We start from the raw sequence: 19484 nt of genomic DNA on the forward strand, positions 1-19484 counted from the left end.
CTCGCCCCGTCCCGTGGGACAGTTACTCCAAGTAATGGGTCAGCCAGCGCCTCGGAAGTCCTGGCAGGCGGGGTTGCCGTTTCTGTGTTTGTGGACGCTCGGACAGGGAGGGTTACCACGAATCAGACTGTCGGAAATCATAACGTTAAGACTTCTTTGCTGGCTCAGAATTCTCGCTGGGCCTCCCTTTGCCTCTTCTGTACTCGTTCTGCCCAGACCCTCAGCAGATCGCGAGGACGATGTCCAGGTCCCCCGGCAGGTCTCCGGACGGCTCTCGGCGCCAGCCCTCCCCCGAGCCGCGGGGTGCACAGGTGTGGCCTTCCCACTTGGTTCCCAGACAGGTGCTGTCCTAGAACGCGTCCTCTGAGGTGCTCCCTATTTAATTCCTCTTTTCAACCGTGTTTAAAGGTACTTTTTTCTCACTCTGTCCAGAAAACTGAAGCAAAGTCACTGTCTTCTTTCGTCTGCTTTCAGAGAAGGAGCGATTACCTCTGAGGGAAGATTCTTCAATCCTGTGGCTTAAATGATTAAAAAAAAAAAGAGGAGACGACCCCTCTCAATTTTCTACAGAATCATAAAAGATGGTTTCATTCTTTCAAAAATCACCTAGTGTGACTGAAAAGGCCCGGGGGCTTTGGTGAGCCTAAGGAGTCATCTCTGAAACAATAGAGCAATTAATTCCATGCAGTTTCCTGGTTCTCAGTGAGGTCATCGGCCCTGGAAGCCAGCAAACACGCCCGTGTAAATCTAGGCACTTGCCGGTTGTCCTGGCCTGAAAAGATCCCTCCCTCTTCTCACCCCCACACGTGAAAACCGTTTTCAGATGCGGGGGCATCCACTGTTGGGTCAGCTTTTGGTGACCACCCTCATCTCAGATGTTCCTGTGGCTCATGTGCTGGAAACATGGTCTACGATTGTTTTTTTGTTTTGTTTTGTTTTTGGCCTGTAATGCGTTGGCTTCTCCCTACACAGATTTGAATAAAATGTGGATCTAATTATATCACATGAAAGCAAGAGCTCCTTAAAATAAAATCTTTGCGGAACACAAATTACTTATCATATCCTATTAATAGGATATCCCAACTAACCAGCAGGATAGCAGATTTCTCCTGCACACCCCTTAAACGCTGTCCCTAAAGCATACCAGGGTTTCTTGGGGTGTGTGTGTGGAAAAGCACATGGCGTGAAGGGTGGGGGCAGGAATGGAACGTCTCTGATCCTGGTTTTGGAATGCAACTTTTGGAAAAGCACAATTTGCAAAAAGTTCCTCACCACAGTTTGTATTTAATTCATCAAAAAGATGTGGGAAGTGCCTAAAACCATAGGTCACGACCAGGTGGCACCGAGTAAAGAAGTTGTGCTGAATATCACTGGGAAAAACAGGTGGAGTGAGACAGGTTTTTCTGTTTTGAAAATTAGGTCCCTTTACTTTATGGCCTTCTTCTGCTGTACATTCTCTGCCCATTCTTTTCCCTCTGTGATCTCTTCATGTCCCATGTTTATTTTGTTGTGACGAAGGGTTCATTCTACTGAGCCAGGTGATTTGGCGGCTCTTGCAACACTGGACTGTTCTCCTCAGAGACACTCGTGGGACGCCCCTCCCCTGCCCCGCTGAGGTCAGGCAGGTACAGGACACTTGCACTGGCCACGGAAACGCGAGCGGAAGTGACGTGAGCTGCGTCCGGGTGGACCTTCTGAGGCGCCCGTGGTAAGCCCCGCCCCGCCTTCCTGGCCTCAAAGGGAGCGTGGACAGTGAGGAAGCCTCGGGGGCCTGGGCCGCTGAGAGCCTCCCCGCCCCAGCCACGCACGCGTGCAGTGAGAATGAGCAGGAGAAGGAACTTTGTTCTTTGATCTGTGAAGTGTCAGGCTGAGAGCTGCAATCCTCGTGACCGCATGCCCGTCCTGGACTGTCCCTGTCGCGGTGATGACGGTGTGTCTGTCCAGGACACGCGGGATCAGCGAGCTTCGCGAATCTGAGCTGAAACCCTTTTGCATTTCTGTTTGAAATATCCCTAAAGGCTTCGCTCCATCAAGTCCATAGGTGAGTTCCCGATCATGTCTTCTTGGGTTTCTCATGAGCCGTCTCCGGAGCAAAGGTCCAGGGGCAGAGGTGCACCTACCCTTGGAGGGGCCTCGACTGTCCGCGGGATACGAACGGACGGTGCACACGGCTCGCGGACACTGCACCGTGCTGGCCGCCGTGGCCACAGGGTTCAGTGGGACCACGGTGGCCAGCACCTTGGGAGGACTAACCCGAATACACAAAGGGAAACATTTTACACGTTTTGAAGAAACCTAGTCGTAGGCGGATCATAACGTTAAGGACGACCCTTAGAGAGTTAATATTTGAGCAATGGTTTCATGGTGAATTCTTCCTTTCATCCTGACCAACACCTACTGGTCTTCAACGACCTCAGGTAAAATTCTTGAGCCTCCTCAGCCTGGTGGGAAATACAGGGAGGCCTTTGTTTGTGGGGGGCCATTACCGTCTCTGTCTTGAAGGAAGGTCTCCAGCCTCTGCGTGGCTCCTGAGCGATCCCAGAGGCAGGCGGCTCAGGGAGGACGTGGGGGACAGAGCGGGGGACTTCGGGTCTCCGAGGGGCTCCCCAGCCTCTCACGCTCCGTGGCCTAGCGCCCAGGAAGAGCGGTTCTAGAAAAAGAATTTTTAATATCAACTGGTTCCTTTTATTCTGGTGAGCAGGAGACAGACCGGGCATCAGGGAGGGGCCGGTCTGATCGGCGTGGAGACCTTCATGGGCGGCGGCGGCCCATGACTGGGGGCAGCCGAAGGGGGTCCAAGATCAGATGGCCGAAAGCGTGCTGTCGTCTCTTCGGGAAGTGACCAGAATTTTGGAAAACAGTACAGCGTGAGTTACAAAGCCTCATACAAGTGAGTCTGGGGAAAAGACCAAGCTTCAGTGAGACCGACTCCCCCGTCCCCAGTTCGCCGTCAGAATGTTCGGGAAGACACGGAACATGAGGAAAGCTCATCCCGGTTCTTGGGAGAAACATCAACCAAAACAACGGAAGCATTCTGCTGCCTTTCTGTCTCCATGTACAACACACGCACCTGAGAAGGGACGAAGGCACCAGGCTCCCTCCTCACCCTCGGGTCTAGGCCAAGAAACCCGGGGAAGGTTATGAAGCCCAGAACTGATCACACGGTTCTGAGGAAGCCCCAAATTCCATCTTCTACATCTTCCCTTGGACTCAGCCTCTCCCTGCCCTGGAGCTCTACCACCTGCACAGAAGAGCCACAGGGGCGGGCACACGGGGATGAGGGCTGGAGGGACGCTGCAAAGGTCAGGTGTGGGTAAGCCTTGAGCTTCCAGACGAGTGCTGCGAGGGAAGAGACCACAGAATGTTCTATCGCAGGAATCAGGAAAGAAAGTTAGATTGCCTCTTTTTAAAACATTTTATTAATTTGAGAGACAGAGCATGAGTGTAGGGGCAGAAAGAGAGGGAGAAGCAGGCTCCCCACTGAGCAGGGACCCCCCCCCATGCAGGGCTGCATCCCAGGACCCCAGGATCATGACCTGAGCTGAAGGCAGACACGTAACTCGCTGAGCCACCCAGGCCTCCCCCCGCTTTGTTATGGTAGGCAGCACAGCCAGGTGTACTGGGTGATAGTGAAGTCGATTGAATGATAGACTACAAATCTCCCACAGGGAGAGGACACAAGAGGGTTGCCCAGATTGCCTCTTAATATTCTTTTATTTTTATTTTTCTCTTTTAATTTATTTTTTTTAATTTAAATTTAGTTAATTAACATATAGGGTGCCATGCACGCTAGAGGTGGAGTTCAGTGATTCATCAGTTGTGTATAAGACCCAGTGCTCACTCCTTCATATGCCCTCCGGAGTGCCCATCACCCAGTTTCCATCCCCCACCCCCCTCCAGCAACCCTCAGTCTGTTTCCTGGAATTAAGAGTCTCTTATGGTTTGCCTCCCTCTCTGATTTCATCTTGTTCCATTTTCCCCTCCCTTCCCCTGTGATCCTCTGCTTTGTTTCTTAAATTTCACATATGCACGAAACCATAGAATTATCTCTCTCTGACTGACTTATTTCGCTCAGCATAAACCTCTAGTCCATCCACATCATTGCGAGTGGTTCAGATCACATGCTTTTTGGTGGCTGGGTAATATTCCATAATAGATCTATCTATACCACATCTTCTTTGCTCATCTGTCGATGGACATCTGCGCTCCTTCCATAGTCTGGCTACTGCGGACGTCGCTGCTATAAACACTGGGGTGCAGGTGCCCCTTTGGATCACTACGTTTGTATCTTTGAAATAAATACCCAGTAGTGCAACAACTGAGTCATAAGGTTGCTTATTTTTAACTTTTGGAGGAACCTCCACGCTGTTTTCCAGAGTGACTGCCCCAGCTTGCATTCCCACCACCAGTGTAGGAGGGTTCCCCTTTCTCCACATCCTCACCAGCATCTGTTGTTTCCTGACTTGTTAATTTTAACCATCCTGACTGGGGTGAGGCGGTATCTCATTGTGGTTTTGATTTGAATTTCCATGATGCCCAGTGATGGTGAACATTTTCTCATGGGTCTGTTGGCCATTCGTTATCTTCTTTGGAGAAATGTCTGTTCATGTCTTTTCCCTATTTCTTGAATGAATTATTTGGTTTTGGGGGTGTTGAGTTTGGTAAGTTTTTTTTTTTACAGATTTTGGACACTTGCCCTTTATCTGATATGTCGTTTGCAAATATCTTCTCCCCTTCGGTCAGTTGTCTTCTGGTTTTGTCAACTGTTTCCTTTGTTGTGAAAAAGCTTTTTGTCTTGATGAAGTTCCAATAGTTCATTTTTATCTTTGCTTCCTTTGCCTTTGGAGACATGTCTTGAAAGAAGTTTCTGCGGCCAAAATCACGTACAGACTTGAGATTGTTCTAACAAGACTGCCTTAAAATTCATAGTATGTCTACGCCACTACCGCTTCCATGTGAGTTGGTTCTCTGCGAGCATCTCTGGGCAGGTATCACGGCAGAGCTGTGCTTCCATCTATAAAAAGTAAAGTTTCCTAAGTGGGAACGCTGGATGACATGGAAGGTAGTTCTTTTTTTATTTTAATTTTTTATTTATTTGACAGAGATCACAAGCAGGCAGAGAGGCAGGCAGAGAGAGAGGAAGCAAGCTCCCAGCTGAGCAGAGAGCCCGATGCGGGGCTCAATCCCACGACCCTGAGATCATGACCTGAGCCGAAGACAGAGGCTTAACCCACCGAGCCACCCAGGCGCCCCTGGAAAGTAGTTCTTAACTCTACCCTCAGAAGCCTGTGGGAATTTCAAGACAGAAGTTGCAGTGACTCACAGGCGAAAGGCTTGGGGGCAACCTCAGAATTTCCGTCCTCAGAGTGGAGGCTGCAGGCAGAGGGGTGAGAGCAGAGGACGGTGATGAAGAATTCTGTGTCCTTCGTGGAGATGTTGTTCATCTTTCAGGACCAATGAGAGCGATTTTGAACGTGTGAGACTATCAAGAGCGTAGCACTGTGTGTGCTATGGAAGGAGACAATCAGGAAGTCATTGGCCAAAGGACAATTAAACCAAGAATTCCGAGCTAGGAAAAGACACAGAGGTGGGGAGAGAGGGGCTCACAGTCGGCCCGGGGTGCGTGAAACGACGCTGGCGCGCACGGTGTTGTCTATAACACACACGTTAGCGAAGGATGCTGGGAAAACACAGGCTTCGTGGAAAAGCAAATTACAGAGTGAGATGAAATGTTCCAATGTCTCAGCAGAACTGCAAGTGTGGAGAATGGATGGATTTGGGGAAGTAAAATCTCTCTAAATGACTCGCTTAGAAGACAGGAAGGAGAGGGTGGTCAGGTTAACGAGGTGTGGGCTTTACTCTCTTGTAGGGCTATAAACCCCAGGGTGGTTGTTACCGTGTGGGCACAAGAGGGACAGGGACTCTACCGAGAGAGCAACGTGGGCAGATAGAAGAGCAGCGGGGAGCCCCAGCCTGCAGGTGGGGTGCACGGGCTGGGCCGGGTGAGGACCTTCCCATCGGCGGCCACGCTCGCCGCCCGTGGGCTCAGCAGCTGCCTCCAAATCCAGGAGGGGCGGGGTCAGACTGTAAGCAAAACCCACTGTGCTCTTTGTGACAAAGTCCTCCAAGTCAAGGGAAGACTGACAATAAAGATACGGTGCGTCTAGTTTTGACTTCTAGGGGAACCTCCATACTGTTCTACGACCCGGCAGTTGTACTGCTGGGTATTTACCCGGAGATACAAACGTGGTGGTCCGGAAGGGCGCCTGCACCCCAGTGTTCCAGCAGCAATGTCCACGGTAGCCCAACTGTGGAAGGAGCCGCGATGCCCTCCAGCAGACGAACAGCTAGAGATGCGGTCTGTGCGCCCCACGGAACATCTGTGCGCCCCACGGAACATCTGTGCGCCCCACGGAACATCTCTTGGCCATCCGAAGGGGCGGACGCCCGCCGTTCGCACCGAAGTGGATGGGACTGAGGGACGGTGCTGCGGGCGACGAGTCAGAGAAAGACGATCGTCTGGTGTCACTCGTATGTGGGTCACAAGGAACAGCGCAGAGGGTCGTGGGGGAAGGGAGGGAAAACGGAACGGGGAGAAATCTGAGAGGGAGACCAACCGTGAGAGGCTCGTACCTCCAGGAAACAGTGAGGGCTGCTGGAGGGGACGCGGGGGATGCGGGGACGGGGCAGGGCGTGGCGGAGGGCGCGGGGCGCGGTGGCACCGGGTGTTCTAGGCAACGGACCAGTCCCTGACCTCCACCTCCGAAACTAAGGATACGCTGTATGTTAACTACGCGGAATTTAAATCAAACATTTTAAGAGAAGAAAGAGAAGAGAAGAAATACATGGGCCTGTACCTACCAGCGACGTCAAACCAAATCCAAGCAAAAGTAGAAATACGGGTACCGAACACGAATACAACCCCCAGGCTCTGTGCAGACCAGAGTCACCCAGTGAGGGGTCCCAGCGCTGGGTTTTTCTTTTTAGAGCTGTGGGGAGGGGCAGAGGGAGATCTCAAGCACACTCCTGGCTCAGCACAGAGCCCCTTGTGGGCCTTGATCTCATGACCCCGAGGTGCTGACCTGAGCTGAGATCAGGCGCCCCAGGCGCCCCCGAAGTCGTGGCTTAAACCAACGATACAGAGTGAGTGTGTGCGTGTGTAGGAGACTCAAATATACTTTCTTCGCAACGTGGCAAAGCGAGCAGAGCAGTGGTTCTCATGATCTCTATGAGCCGTTTCCCACGTGCGTACGCTTTAATGCTGCGGACACCGTATCTGTGGATCCGTGGCAGGTTTATCTGTGTTTTATATATACAGAGAGTAAGAGTCTTTTTCCCCCTTTGGGGCAACATCATTCCCATTTTTGAAATAAATGAAAACATGGGGTTATGTGCATAGCAGGACAGGTGGGATCCGTCACGGAGGGGCTAGGAACCCTGGACCCCCGCGGGCAGCACGTGCAGCCGTCGAAGGGAGATGGTCCTCGGCTATGGGGTCCTCGGCACTGAAGGAGGAAAGTGTGCCCAGGACAGCTCGGCCGTGTGTGATCAGAGCTTCCTGAGCCTTTCCTCCAGGAAGGACTCCATGGTTAACACATTTGAGACGCCAGGTTAAAGCACATTAAACTGGCCACTACAGGATGACTCTAGTCTGTAATGTGTTAATTTGCTCGTGAAGCCAAAGAGGAGACGGGACAAGCCCAGAGTGGTAAACCAGCAGAGCCATGAGCTTGGGATTCCTATCGCCATCTCAGGGACGCCCACAGAGCAGCACACGTGGGAGCCGCTGCCCTCCTGGTGACCGTCCTCACTGCTTCCGGCAGGAGACCCCGGCCACGCAGGCATGAAATCCGCGAGACAGGCCCCTGTCCTTGCCCTTGACCTCCGCTCCTCCCTCCTTCCTTACTCCTTCTGTTCTGAACCAGATTTTCAAAATAAGAAAATTAGAAACAAAAAGGCAGCATTGTTTTAAAAAAGATTTTATTTATTCATTTGACAGACAGATCACAAGTAGGCAGGGAGGCAGGCAGAGAGAGGAGAAGCAGGCTTCCCACGGAGCAGAGAGCCCGATGTGGGGATTGATCCCAGGACCCTGGGATCATGACCTGAGCCGAAGGCAGAGGCTTAACCACTGAGCCACCCAGGCGCCCCAAAAGGCAGCATATAAAGAAACCACCAGTGAGGTCACTGGCTTGTCTGCTTGGTTCTTCCAGAGCCTTCATGCAGTGTGGTTCCACGCCGTGTCTGCCGTGGGCTGTGCACCGACCCCGAGCGCCGCGGGGCCTGCAGGTGGGGACCAGCGTGGCCTCTGCCCTCAGCTCCAAGAGCCCATCCTGGGATACGACACTGACCGGGACGTGGCACAGGTGAGGACAGAATGTCACGGAGGCAGCACCGTGTTGCGGAACGCGCAGACGTGAGCCGGCCGGCCCTGAATGTAGCAGCTGCCCTGTCCGGACGGTCTGCGCCGTCAGCTCATGCGGAGAATGGTGCGTGTTCCAGATGTGACGGACGGAGTCTGCGAAGACTGTTCCGCATGTTCGAAGGTGTCCGATCTTGTCACATTTTAGAGGAAAATGGTACCATCTCCTTGTGGCCTGATGGTGATTTGGAGTCTGGGAGAGCTGGGGAAGCTCATGCTGGCCAGCCTTATGTCACCACGGATGCGGCGGCTGCCTTCTACCGACTGTGGGAGGGAATCCGGACGGACAGCATCCAAGGGGCAGCCTCGTCAAGCTCACCGGCCTGGCTGGCCCTTGTCTGAGTGTGGACAGGCATGACCAAAGTCCAGGCCCAGGTTCTGGGTCCCGTGAGCCCCTGCACACCCAGAAAGCAGGTGCCAGAGTTCGGGAGGACCAATGGGGGTGGGGTCCTGGCAATCCTCTCAACCCAGGGGACAGGCAGGAGTCCTCTCCAAGTGAGTGTCTGTGGGTCTGAGCTCAAGGGCCTTCTGCATAAATGCCAGGTCAATGCCCTTCGGTTCGTTGGCGTTGGGAACCCCAGATGGAGCCTGAAACACACATCAGATGGGCCCGAGCGCGCCTGATGCCGTCACGAGATGCTCTGCCGACTCCCAGAGGAGAGCAGCGTGGCAGGCCGTTCCCGCACGACGGGCGTCCGCACACGGACGTTCTCGCCGGGCCTTTGTGGCGCCCATCAGTGACGTGCGACCCTGAAAGGGAGGACGGCCGAGGAAGGGCTTCCCGGGCCAGTTACGCCTCCCGTGAAGTTCAGAAACCCTACGGGTACGTAATTTAAAAAACTGGTTGGGAGTCAGCGAGGAGTCCCCGGCCTGTGAGGAACCGCGTCGGTGTCCTTCGGTGGTTGGATGTCTGTGCTCCGGGGGGCCCCGGCCAGCGTCGAGTTCACACTTTGCTTTCAAAGCATCAAGTAAAGCGTTTGATAAAGCCACTGGCATCATCATCCCAATATCAGCCTTTCTTTAGCTGCACGGAGACCTGTTTTCCTACGGAAAGGTGGTTCCGACGCCAGGGACGGTTTCACCAGAGAGCAGCTGAGGTTCGCTTGACGCTCCTTCTGAAGCAGCGGCCGTGGCGTCCTTCAGGGCTGGCGAGGGGCCTCTCACCACTCGGCCGGGTTCTTGGCAGCGTCTTGCCGGGGCATTCTTCAAACATGCTCCCGTCCCCAAGTCAGGGAGCCTGTCGGGGAGACCCTCGCAGCCCGCGTCCTGCGTGACGAATGTGGCAGCGTCGCTGGAAGGGCGCGCGGCAGGACAGTCCGCTGCCGCGGTGGGGACCGGCAGCCGATCCCGGACGGTGGTGGCGTGCCGCCCGACAAACTTGAAGCAACTTCTGGGAGCTTTCCGCTCGCGCCTTGCCCCTCCTGACGGCCTCCTCCCCGGGCACGTCTGTGCCATCACTCACTGCCCACCGGGCCGGGCGGAGCCCAGCGCTTCGCAGGCGGGGCGGCTGCTGCCTGTGCAGAGACGGATGACATATTTATTAGCTTGTCAAAGCCTCCCCTGTTTATGGAAGTCTCACCCGGCTAAACAAAACAGTCCGCTTCCCATTGGCTCATCGAGAGGCCCCTGTTGAGAGCTTCAGCAAAGTGCTTGATGAGGCATAAAATGATGATTAATTAATTTACTGCTCAGTTCATCGTCACACGGCGCGGCTGATGGCTCTCCCAGCGGTCAGCCCTCGCTCGGCGGCGGGCGCCCAGCCTGCCTTTGCTTTGACCCGAGCTCGGGGCTCTTGGACACTCTGGGCAGGAAGGAGGGGAAGGCGGGCGAGGAGTCTCCGGGGTGGGGCGGGGATGCCCCCCAGGAAGCAGGTGCAGACCCCAGAGCAGCTTGGCACCTGCTTTGGGACCAGCGCTTGGGTCCGGGACGGATGTCCACGCTCGCGGGTATGGTGGGTGTGCGGACGGGGACCTGACCTCCATTCCTCCGGAACGGGCAGCTTGCAGCCACGGTCACAGAGGCCGACGGAGGCCGCGGTCTTCCACTGCCCGGGCCAGGACTGCAGGAGTGCTGCCTGCCGGGGGCGGGCGAGTCCACCTTCCCACGGGTTCTGGGTGCCTGAGAGCCAGTGCCGAGGTTCAAGGAATGGGGTTTCCTTTTCCCCTTTGTAATTCAACTCTACTTGGTAGCCACGTGGTTCTCTTTGTTGGGCTTTAAGAGCTCAGGAAGTACAATCTCCCCGAAAGTTAGAGCGGGATCTCAGACGGGAGGTCTTGGCTGATGACGCACTTTTCACTGCCGCAAGGAGGAGACTCAGAAATGGGGTCGTGTGCGCCGTGGAATGACCGCCGGGAGCCTCCGCTCACCGTCCCGGGGGTGGGGGCCTCCAGTGACGAGTCATCACCTGTCGCCAAGCGCACAGACCTCACGGGGTGGGTTCTCTGAAGGGAAGGACACTCGGCCCCATCAGGTGACCACCTCCCCGTCATGGGATGTTCGTGAGTCAGGGAAGAGCACATGGGAACGCCCCCACTCGCCCCCAGCACGTGAGAACGCCAAGGGCCGCGAGCTCGGGGCAGCAGGAACCCTCCACTCTCCTTTCCACCCGAACTGCCGCACACAGGGGCTGGCGGTGCATGGGGCAGTGGAATCCCCCACAGGTGGCCAGAGAACCACAAAGACCCTGCAGGGCGGCCGTGTGTGCCCTTCCCCTGCTCTTGCGCAGCTGACTGGCTAAGAAAAGGGGCTCAGAGACCATTTGCGGTGGCCGAGCTGGAGCTGGACGACCCAACCCTTCACCAAGCCAGTCTCTCCAAGACCCCCTAACCCAGGCTTGCTATTCCCCCAGGCAGAGCTGGGGACGCTGACAGTGACGGTGATACATTTGGGGGCCACCTCAGGCCATGGGGGCAGATGGCTGCTCTGTTGGCAGGAGGCAGGTGTTCCGCTGGGCCAGTTCCTGGGCAGCAGCAGGGGCCAGAGGAGCTCCAGAGGCGGAGAAGGCCCGCGTGGACCGGGCACGTCTCCAGGCTCCCGTCTGATGAGGAACGCTGCCCTTCTGGAGTGCAGTCTGGCACAGGATGTCCCCGGTGTCCCCTGCTGGCCTGACCCTCTGCCGGCCATTCACGCCAAAGGGCACAGAGCACAGGGGACCACCCATGCTGGGTCATAGCTGCTGGTCTTTGCCTGTAAACGGGGTCATGTTACCCTGAGATAGCACTGGGTGTGGAGTGAGCTGGAGGGTCTCCTTGAACCACAAATCCCATAGCGAAGAGGATTCCGTGAAGACACAGCACAGTCATATGCGCAAAGGGCTCAGCAGCCAGGCAGTGAAGAAGCCGCTTTCCCTGTGCTCACCTCAACATTTCCCAAACTCCCCACACAACGGAGCACCACCTTAAAGAAACACGTGCTTCGTTCCTCCTGGGAAAAGGAGGGCACGTCCCTCGGGATACTACACAATGATACAGTCCTGGCCCTCTTCATCGGGCTGTCTTTGTTGCTCACCCACGTGGCGGACAGCATGGGGGACATCCCGCTATCCTGTGCTGCCCCTGGGTGCCCAGAGCCTGCAGTGAGCCCGGGAGAGAAGCAGGGAAGGTGGATGGCAATGTTGGTCGGCCGCCGGGGGACAGAGACAGCTTCTGGAGGAGGGTTCCCTGAGGAGAGACTGAGGCTGGGGTTCCCGGGGATCTCGGCAAAAGGCCCTGGGTCGGTGGTCGCTCGCAGCCGGAGCAGCACCAAGGCCCAGCGTGGCGTCTGATGTTAGGGACAACAGGGCATCACGGAGGCCAGGCGACGGGACGCACAGTTAACCAGAGTAAGGGGGTGGGGGTGCCCAGAGCTGTGTCAGAGCTTCATGGGACAGGCTGGGCTGGCCCTGGGGACGGAGACATCGTCTTACCAGGGAAAGCTTGGGAGCTGAGCAACTGTGTGTGCAGAGGGCTGCTGGAGGTCAGAGCTGAAATCTGGGGTAAACACCTGGAAGGCGATGCCCGCACACATGGGCGCTTCCTCAGGAGAAGCCAAGGCTCCGTTTCCCAGTGTAGGGGCAGCTGGCACTGCCCTGTAGGACGGTCTGATGGAAGATGCGTGGGACTGATAGAGGCGCCGGCAAGCCTGGCTCGTTCCTGCCTGGATCCCGTCGCCCGTGCAGGACGTCCAAGGACGGGCCCAGTGGAGCTGGAAGGGCGCGGAGGGTCATTTCCGGGCAGGGCAGGGCAGAGGGCAGCTCTCGGTCCTGGGAGCACCCTGGAGGGGCTGTGGATCCCAAACTTAATGCCCCCTTCTCTTCTCACGCCCCACCTGCATGGGTAGAGACCGGCTCTCCAAGTCAAGAGGGACACTTCGGTGTCCCTAGGATTTTAAAGCCCCTTCTTGAGCTCATGAGCATGTGAAACCATACAAGGCACAGTTTGAATTTGGGGGCATGGATTTCTTTGCAAAATAAATAAACAAGCATTGTATTTGGTCAGATAGAACCAAGGGCTGGTTTAAAATCAGAACTTAGTGCTTGGAGACTGGCTAAATGTGGCTGAGCGCTTCCTAAGGCCAATTAGGACATCGTCCCGGAAAAGGCAGTCGGTGCTAATGGGGCCTCCCCCGCTCCTGCCACGGTAAATAAGCTCGGGCTTCACACGGGGCACAATAACCCCATCTGGCTCACACCGTTTTCTGAGAATTTCTTTTTCGTACTGACTGTTAGCCATGTGTCCAGGATATTCCAGTAACGAGGGCCGGGTTTCCTCCTGCGCGCAAATAATTCACCTACAGAACCAGAACTTGATCAAAACTTCCAAGATAGAAAGTATCAACAACAACAAAAAAGGATATCTTTCTCCTCTTTCTGGAATTCTGACACTATAATTGGACACCACGGGAAAAAGTTAAGAAAGGCACAATTGCCGAAGACGCCGGCCAGCGCGTGGGACGCAGGAGGCACGAGGCTCCCTGAGCAGTCACAGAGGGGAGCGGTGTGCGGGGACCTGTCGAGCCCATGCCCCCAGCTGGAGAAGCTCAGAGGTGCCTTTTTGCTCCAATCCAGGGACGCTGTAGGCAGGAAACCTGAAGGAAGCTGACGGAAATGATAAACACACGGAGTGAAAGGGGGAAACTGGGCACGGATGGACAAGAGAGCTCTGAGGGCAAGCTCGTTCCTGGGGGCCCCGCGTGCTTTCGCCCCACAGAAGGAGCGTCCTGGGGCTCGCAGGGACACGACACCTCCATGTCACGGGAGGTGAAGCAGCTCCCCGAGGAGCCTGGGGAGGACCTCTCATCCCCTGCGAGTTCTGACTGTAATACAATAAAAATATGGTTGTTCTACTGGTCTGACTTTTCATGAACTGTAAAGGCCCCCTAATGAGTGAGATTTAAAGTTTCTGTTGTTGTCATTGTTTTTGCCTAAAGAGCATCAGGAACTTGCATTGAATCAACAGCAGAATAATGGAAACAATCATCTTTGTATTTCTTGAACAGATGAAGGACAGATTGGTCTTCAACCCAGATTATTGCACACGTACATGCATACACTCCTTTCTACTTCATGCAGGAGGTCTGTTTTTCAAACGGATTTTTTGGTAATTTTTAAATTACAAATGATGTGTCATTTGTCCCAGGGATACGGATCTGTGATTCACCAGTCTTACACTATAGCACAGACCCTTCCCAACGACCATCACCCGGCTGCCCCATCCCTCCCCGCCGCCCACCCCACCAGCCCTCAGTTGGCTTCCTGAGATTAGGAGTCTCTTATGGCTTGTCTCCCTTTCTCTCTGGTTTCATCTTGTTTCATTTTCCCTCCCTTCCCCTATGACCCTCTGTCTTCTCAAATTCCTCCTATCAGTGACACTTGTCTTTCTCTGATTAACTTATTTTACTCAACATAATACCTTCTCGTTCCATCCACGTCGTCGCAAACGGCAAGATTCCATTTCTGTTGATGGCTGCATAGTATTCCATTGTGTATATACACCACATCTTCTTTATCCGTTCATCTGTGGATGGACATCTAGGTTCTTTCCATAGTTTGGCTATTGTGGACATTGTTGCTATAAACATTCGGGTGCACGTGCCCCTTTGGATCACTACGTTTGCATCTTTAGGGTAAATTCCCAGTAGTGCCATTGCTGAGTCTTAGGGTAGTTCTATTTTCAACTTCTTGAGGAACATCTACACTGTTCCAGAGTGGCTGCACCAGCTTGCATTCCCATCAACAGTGCAGGAGGCTCCCCTTTCTCCGCATCCTCGCCGCACCTGTCCTTTCCTGACTTGTTGATTTTAGCCATTCTGACCGTGTGAGGTGGGATCTCACTGAGGTTTGGATTTGTGTCAGATGAGTATTTTTAAGGATTATACTACCTGGTGAGATGTGTATTGACTTGTTCATTATTTTGACAGTGAAGTTAAAAAAATGTCTATTTTCCCTTGTAATTTAAAAGTGTTATAGGGGAGGAAATTTTTTTCTCTGCTACAGTAATAGAGACAGTATCTCATTTGGAAAACCTCAGTGAGTTTGCACAGCACAGACCAGAGAGAGGGCAAGGCCATGACTGAGTAAGAACTGTAAGGTGGTGATTTCCCTTTAGGGCTTCATTCAGTCCTCCTGTGGGCCTCGGATCAGCAGCCGCCCTGGACACCCACCAGCGGTGGGACACCCACCAGCGTGAGGCGTCTGCCAGCATGATGGCCAGTGTGCGGCGGCTCTGAGTCCTGACTGGCCGCGGCCCTTCCCGTCAAACACAATGAGGCTTCGGAAAGGACGCTGCCAGCGTGGAGAGGGGCGCGGAGGGACGTGGAGGTGCCGTGGAGGGGCGATGGGCCCGGAGGTGGGGCCTGGAGCGTGGATGGACCTGGAGGTGGACGTGGACGTGCACATGGAGGGGCGCGAGGGGAGCCAAGCGTGCGCTGCTGCAGGTGTGGGGTCTCCGGGCGCGCAGAGCAGCCGGGCCGCGACGTCGCATGGCGAGGACAGGGCGGGACACGGGGGCCGCGGGAGGCTCCCTGACCCGCCGCCTGCGCCAGCCTCTTCCCAGCCTCCCTGCGGCGTCCGCGACCGGAGGACGGGGCAGCGGTTGACGCTCGCTTCACTAGTGCGCAGCGGCGCGGTCAGTGCGAACCCGGGCGGGGGCGGCCGTCTGGTCTGCTCGGGTGACACGGCGGGGAGCGCAGGAGCGGGGCCAGGGACGTCCGTCGTGCGGGAGTGACCGCCGCGTCCACAGCGTGCGGGACAGCCGGCCGGTGCCCGGCGTCCCGGACGCCAAGTGACAACCCCGGCCTTCCTACGGGCCGGCACTTAGCGCTGCGTCCGCGGACTCCGGCCGGGGCTCTCTCCGATCCGGGTCGGAGCTGGTGCCCACGCGCTGCCGCAGGCCGACCCAAGACAGAGCGGCCACCCTGTTGTCCCTACCCCCTGTCCGGGGGCGCCGGGGCGCGCACGGTAGGTTCAGGGTTTCAGCTCGGGTGCGGCTCTCAGGGCGGCGGGATCCAGTACCGCATCGCGCCCAGTCTGCTGGACAGTCTCTCTGCGCCCCTCCGCCGCTGGTGCACCCTCTTTGTCTCTCTCTTAGGTAAACAAACAAATGCATTAATAAATTAAATCTTAAAGAGAAAAGCAGAGCTTGTGCATGGGGAGCTGCACTTCCAAAGCCCTGAGAAGAGCACTTAGCTGAGTCTGGGAGACCCTGACGGCCCCAGGCGCAACCCCGGCAGCATCTCTGCGGGAAAGTGGGCCCACGCCCTCCCCAGACACTTCCTGGAACGGTGACCTCGCGGCAGCCCGGTCTGTGCCCAGTGTTCCTGGACCCTGGGCCTGGGGCAGGCCTGCTGTCGTCTCCCTTGGAGGGGTCCTCTTCTGCTGAGTCGCTGTCACCTGGTTCTCTCCCCTGACGGTCCAGGCTGGCCTCCACTCTTGTCATCCTTGTGGGGCCCTGCGGCGAGCCCGGCTGGGAGCAGCAGGTCCTGGCCTGAAACTCAGGCATCTGCCCGCCCCCGTCCCCCACTTCCCCCGGCCTGTGTCCTTCCAGTGGGACGGCTGCATGCTTCTCGTGGGCCCACAGCCCGAGACTGGTGCTGCTGGGCCACTGTTCCCCACACAGCCTCCTCATGGTGACAGGACGGGCCTTGCCTGGGTGCCCCTGTGCCCGCCTGCCAGGAGGGAGGGGACGGAGGGATCAGGCCCCTCTCTATTGCTTCAGCCCAGGACCTGTCCACATTGCTCCACAGCTTGAGAGGGAGCATGTGAACCTCAGGCTACAGAAGGAGAAACTGAGGCTGAGGAGGCTGCTGCCTGGGGGAGCACTAACAAGGTGCGTTTGGGCTCCTGCTTGAGAAGACGCTCACATGGGAGTGGAGATCACAGACGCCGTCAGGGCCTCACAAACACGCGCCATCCCCGGACCTCAGCCCTCTGACTCTCTTTGCTCCTAGAAATAAGCCCGAACCCGCACGGTCAGCGCCGGGTCTGTGTCCCCCATCTGCCGGGGCGCGAGAAGCTTGCTCGGTGGAGAATGTTTCCTTCCGCGCGTGCGGACCGGCCTGGCAGGGCCCCTGCCGTGTCTGCTCCTGCCTTTGCGGCTCTGCCAACCCCACAGTTCGCACAAAGCAATTCTCCAGTTGGGGAACGGCTCGTCCTTCTGGAGGCGTGGTGTGCCGCCACGGCAGTCAAGGTCTGCTGAAAGTCAAACATCGGTGGCCTCACCAGCATTCAGTTCAAACGTTTGCTACAAGAAACGCATCCGTGCGGCAGGGACGGCCACGCAAGGGGGCCCTGGAGGAGTCAGACCATCGCAGAGATGGCTCCAGAGAAGCCAAACGGGGGGCCAGCCGCCCGTGGATCTCAAGCTAACCTCTCCTGCCAGCTGAAGACAGACACAGGGACAACGCGGACAGGAGCCGGTGAACAGCAGGGACAGCAGAAGAGGCTCTGGGCAAGCAGCTGTCACAGCTGGGAACCCAGAGTACCAGAGCACCTGCAAGGGAGGCCCGGCCCTTGGTCTCGATGCTGACCCTGCCCCGTGCTGGGTTCTCCATGAGCAGGGTGGGGACCAGCGTTGGTGTGATTTTCAAGAGAAAGAGAAAGGGGAACCTTAAGTGTTAAACGCAGCCAGTGGACTGTGATGGCCGATTATGCTCTGCAGCTTTTGCATTTTTAAAAAGCCATAACCTAGAAAGGGATGCCGCGATGTCACAATGATTAAGGACTCCAAGTGTGTGGCAGGCCTGCCGGGGTCTGACTCCTGAGCTGGCTTTCCCTCATCAGTAGCCCTTGGGTTGGTCGGTTCTTTGCTCTCTCTCAGCCTGGCCATGACTGGCTTTGCCCATCATGTCCCAGTTTCACAGCTGGTGACGTCATGGCGGTCGCTCGACATCGGCCAGGGTGTGAACGCTGGCACCTTAGAAACAGGCGGATGCTGTCCCGCGGAGCCCTGTGTGGGGCTGCCGGTCCATCGCTTTCCACCTGCGCACCACTGTCTCTCGCAGGCACATGTCTACGTGCAAGGGCATCTGGGAACACGGAGGCCATGTTGTCGGGGCACAGGGAGGGAGTCCGTGATGTGACATGGCAATGACCTTGGCACTCGGCACTTGCCTGAGAAGCCTACAGCCAGAGCTGCCCTTGGTTTTGCTCTTACATGCTGTCTTTGGGCTTGCTTCTGTGTTCGGTCTGTCCAGTGGGGAGCCTTCCCCGCGCTAGAAAGTGAAGCACGAGGCAGGTGTTGCCTCCCAGAAAAATACACGTCCCTGAGATTCGCGATCAAGGTGAATTTTGCATGACTTGTGGAGGGTGAAAATAAAACCCAGCAAGAAGTGGCAGAGATTGAGCAGAAACCCCCGAATGAGTCAGAGGCACGCCAGGCTCGGCTTCCCTCCCGGGGTTTCCAGGAGGCCTTGGGAGCGAGCAGGTGTCCCCGCAACCCTCCCGCGCCTCTGCGGTTCCGCAGGTGTCAGCGCGGCTCCGGAGGCTCAGACGTCTTATGAGCGCGTTCTCCCTTCTGGCTGGCACGCGGCTGACTCAGGCAGACACGGGCTCTGCGGGGAAGGAGGAGAGGCGAAGTGTCTAAACCTTCTGGTGAGCTCTGCTTTCCAAAGGATCGCCACCGTTCTGCACAGGCACCGACGCACCCCAAGTGCAGCATGTCTGGGACGCGGCCGCAGCCACAGCCGGGCAGCCCCAGAGCAAGTGCTCTCTCTTCTTTGCACATCTGGAGTTCCCTTGCCAAGGGCGTTTTATAGCAAGTCTTTTTTTTAAATTTAATTTTATTTTTTTTTCAGTGTTTCAAGAGCCATTGTTTAGGCACCACACCCAGGGCTCCGTGCGATCTGTGCCCTCCTCGATACCCACCACCAGGTTTACCCAACCCCCCACCCCTCCAAAACCCTCAGTTTGTTTCTCAGAGTCCTCAGTCTCTCATGGTTCATCTCCCCCTCCGATTTCCCTCAACTCCCTTCTCCTCTCCATCTCCCCTTGTTCTCCGTGTTCTTCCTTATGCTCCACAAGTAAGTGAAGTTACATGATAATTGACTCTCTCTGCTTGACTGATTTCACTCAGCATAATCTCCTCCTGTCCCGTCCATGTTGCTACAAAAGTTGGGTATTCATCCTTTCTGATGGAGGCATCATACTCCATAGTGTATATGGACCACATCTTCCTTATCCATTCGTCCGTTGAAGGGCATCTTGGTTCTTTCCACAGTTTGGCGACTGTATAGCAAGTCTTTAGAAGTTCTCTATGCACGTTTGCAGTGTTCTGTTTTTATTTTCTGAACTCTGACGCACTGCAGTGTTTCATACACTAACGAACACAGCTCCGGCGAGAATCTGAGCCTCCTCTCCCAGAGCAGGACGGGGACCAATGGAGCAAATGAATAGGCACAGGAAGCAGAGGGGCAAGTTCCCTCCCCATGTCGCCCAGTTTCCAACAGCCACTGAAAATGGCTCCTTCCACTCCGTACGGACAACCTGCTTACCCTCCGTGGCTCCGCGTGCTTCCCTTTCTTCTCTCATGTTAAGTCCGTGATGGGGCCACGCTGGACCCCAATGAAGCCATGGGGTTTGGTGTCTTCA

Source organism: Neovison vison, chromosome 1 (genome assembly GCF_020171115.1).
Source record: "Neovison vison isolate M4711 chromosome 1, ASM_NN_V1, whole genome shotgun sequence".
NCBI classification, from domain to species: Eukaryota; Metazoa; Chordata; class Mammalia; order Carnivora; family Mustelidae; genus Neogale; species Neogale vison.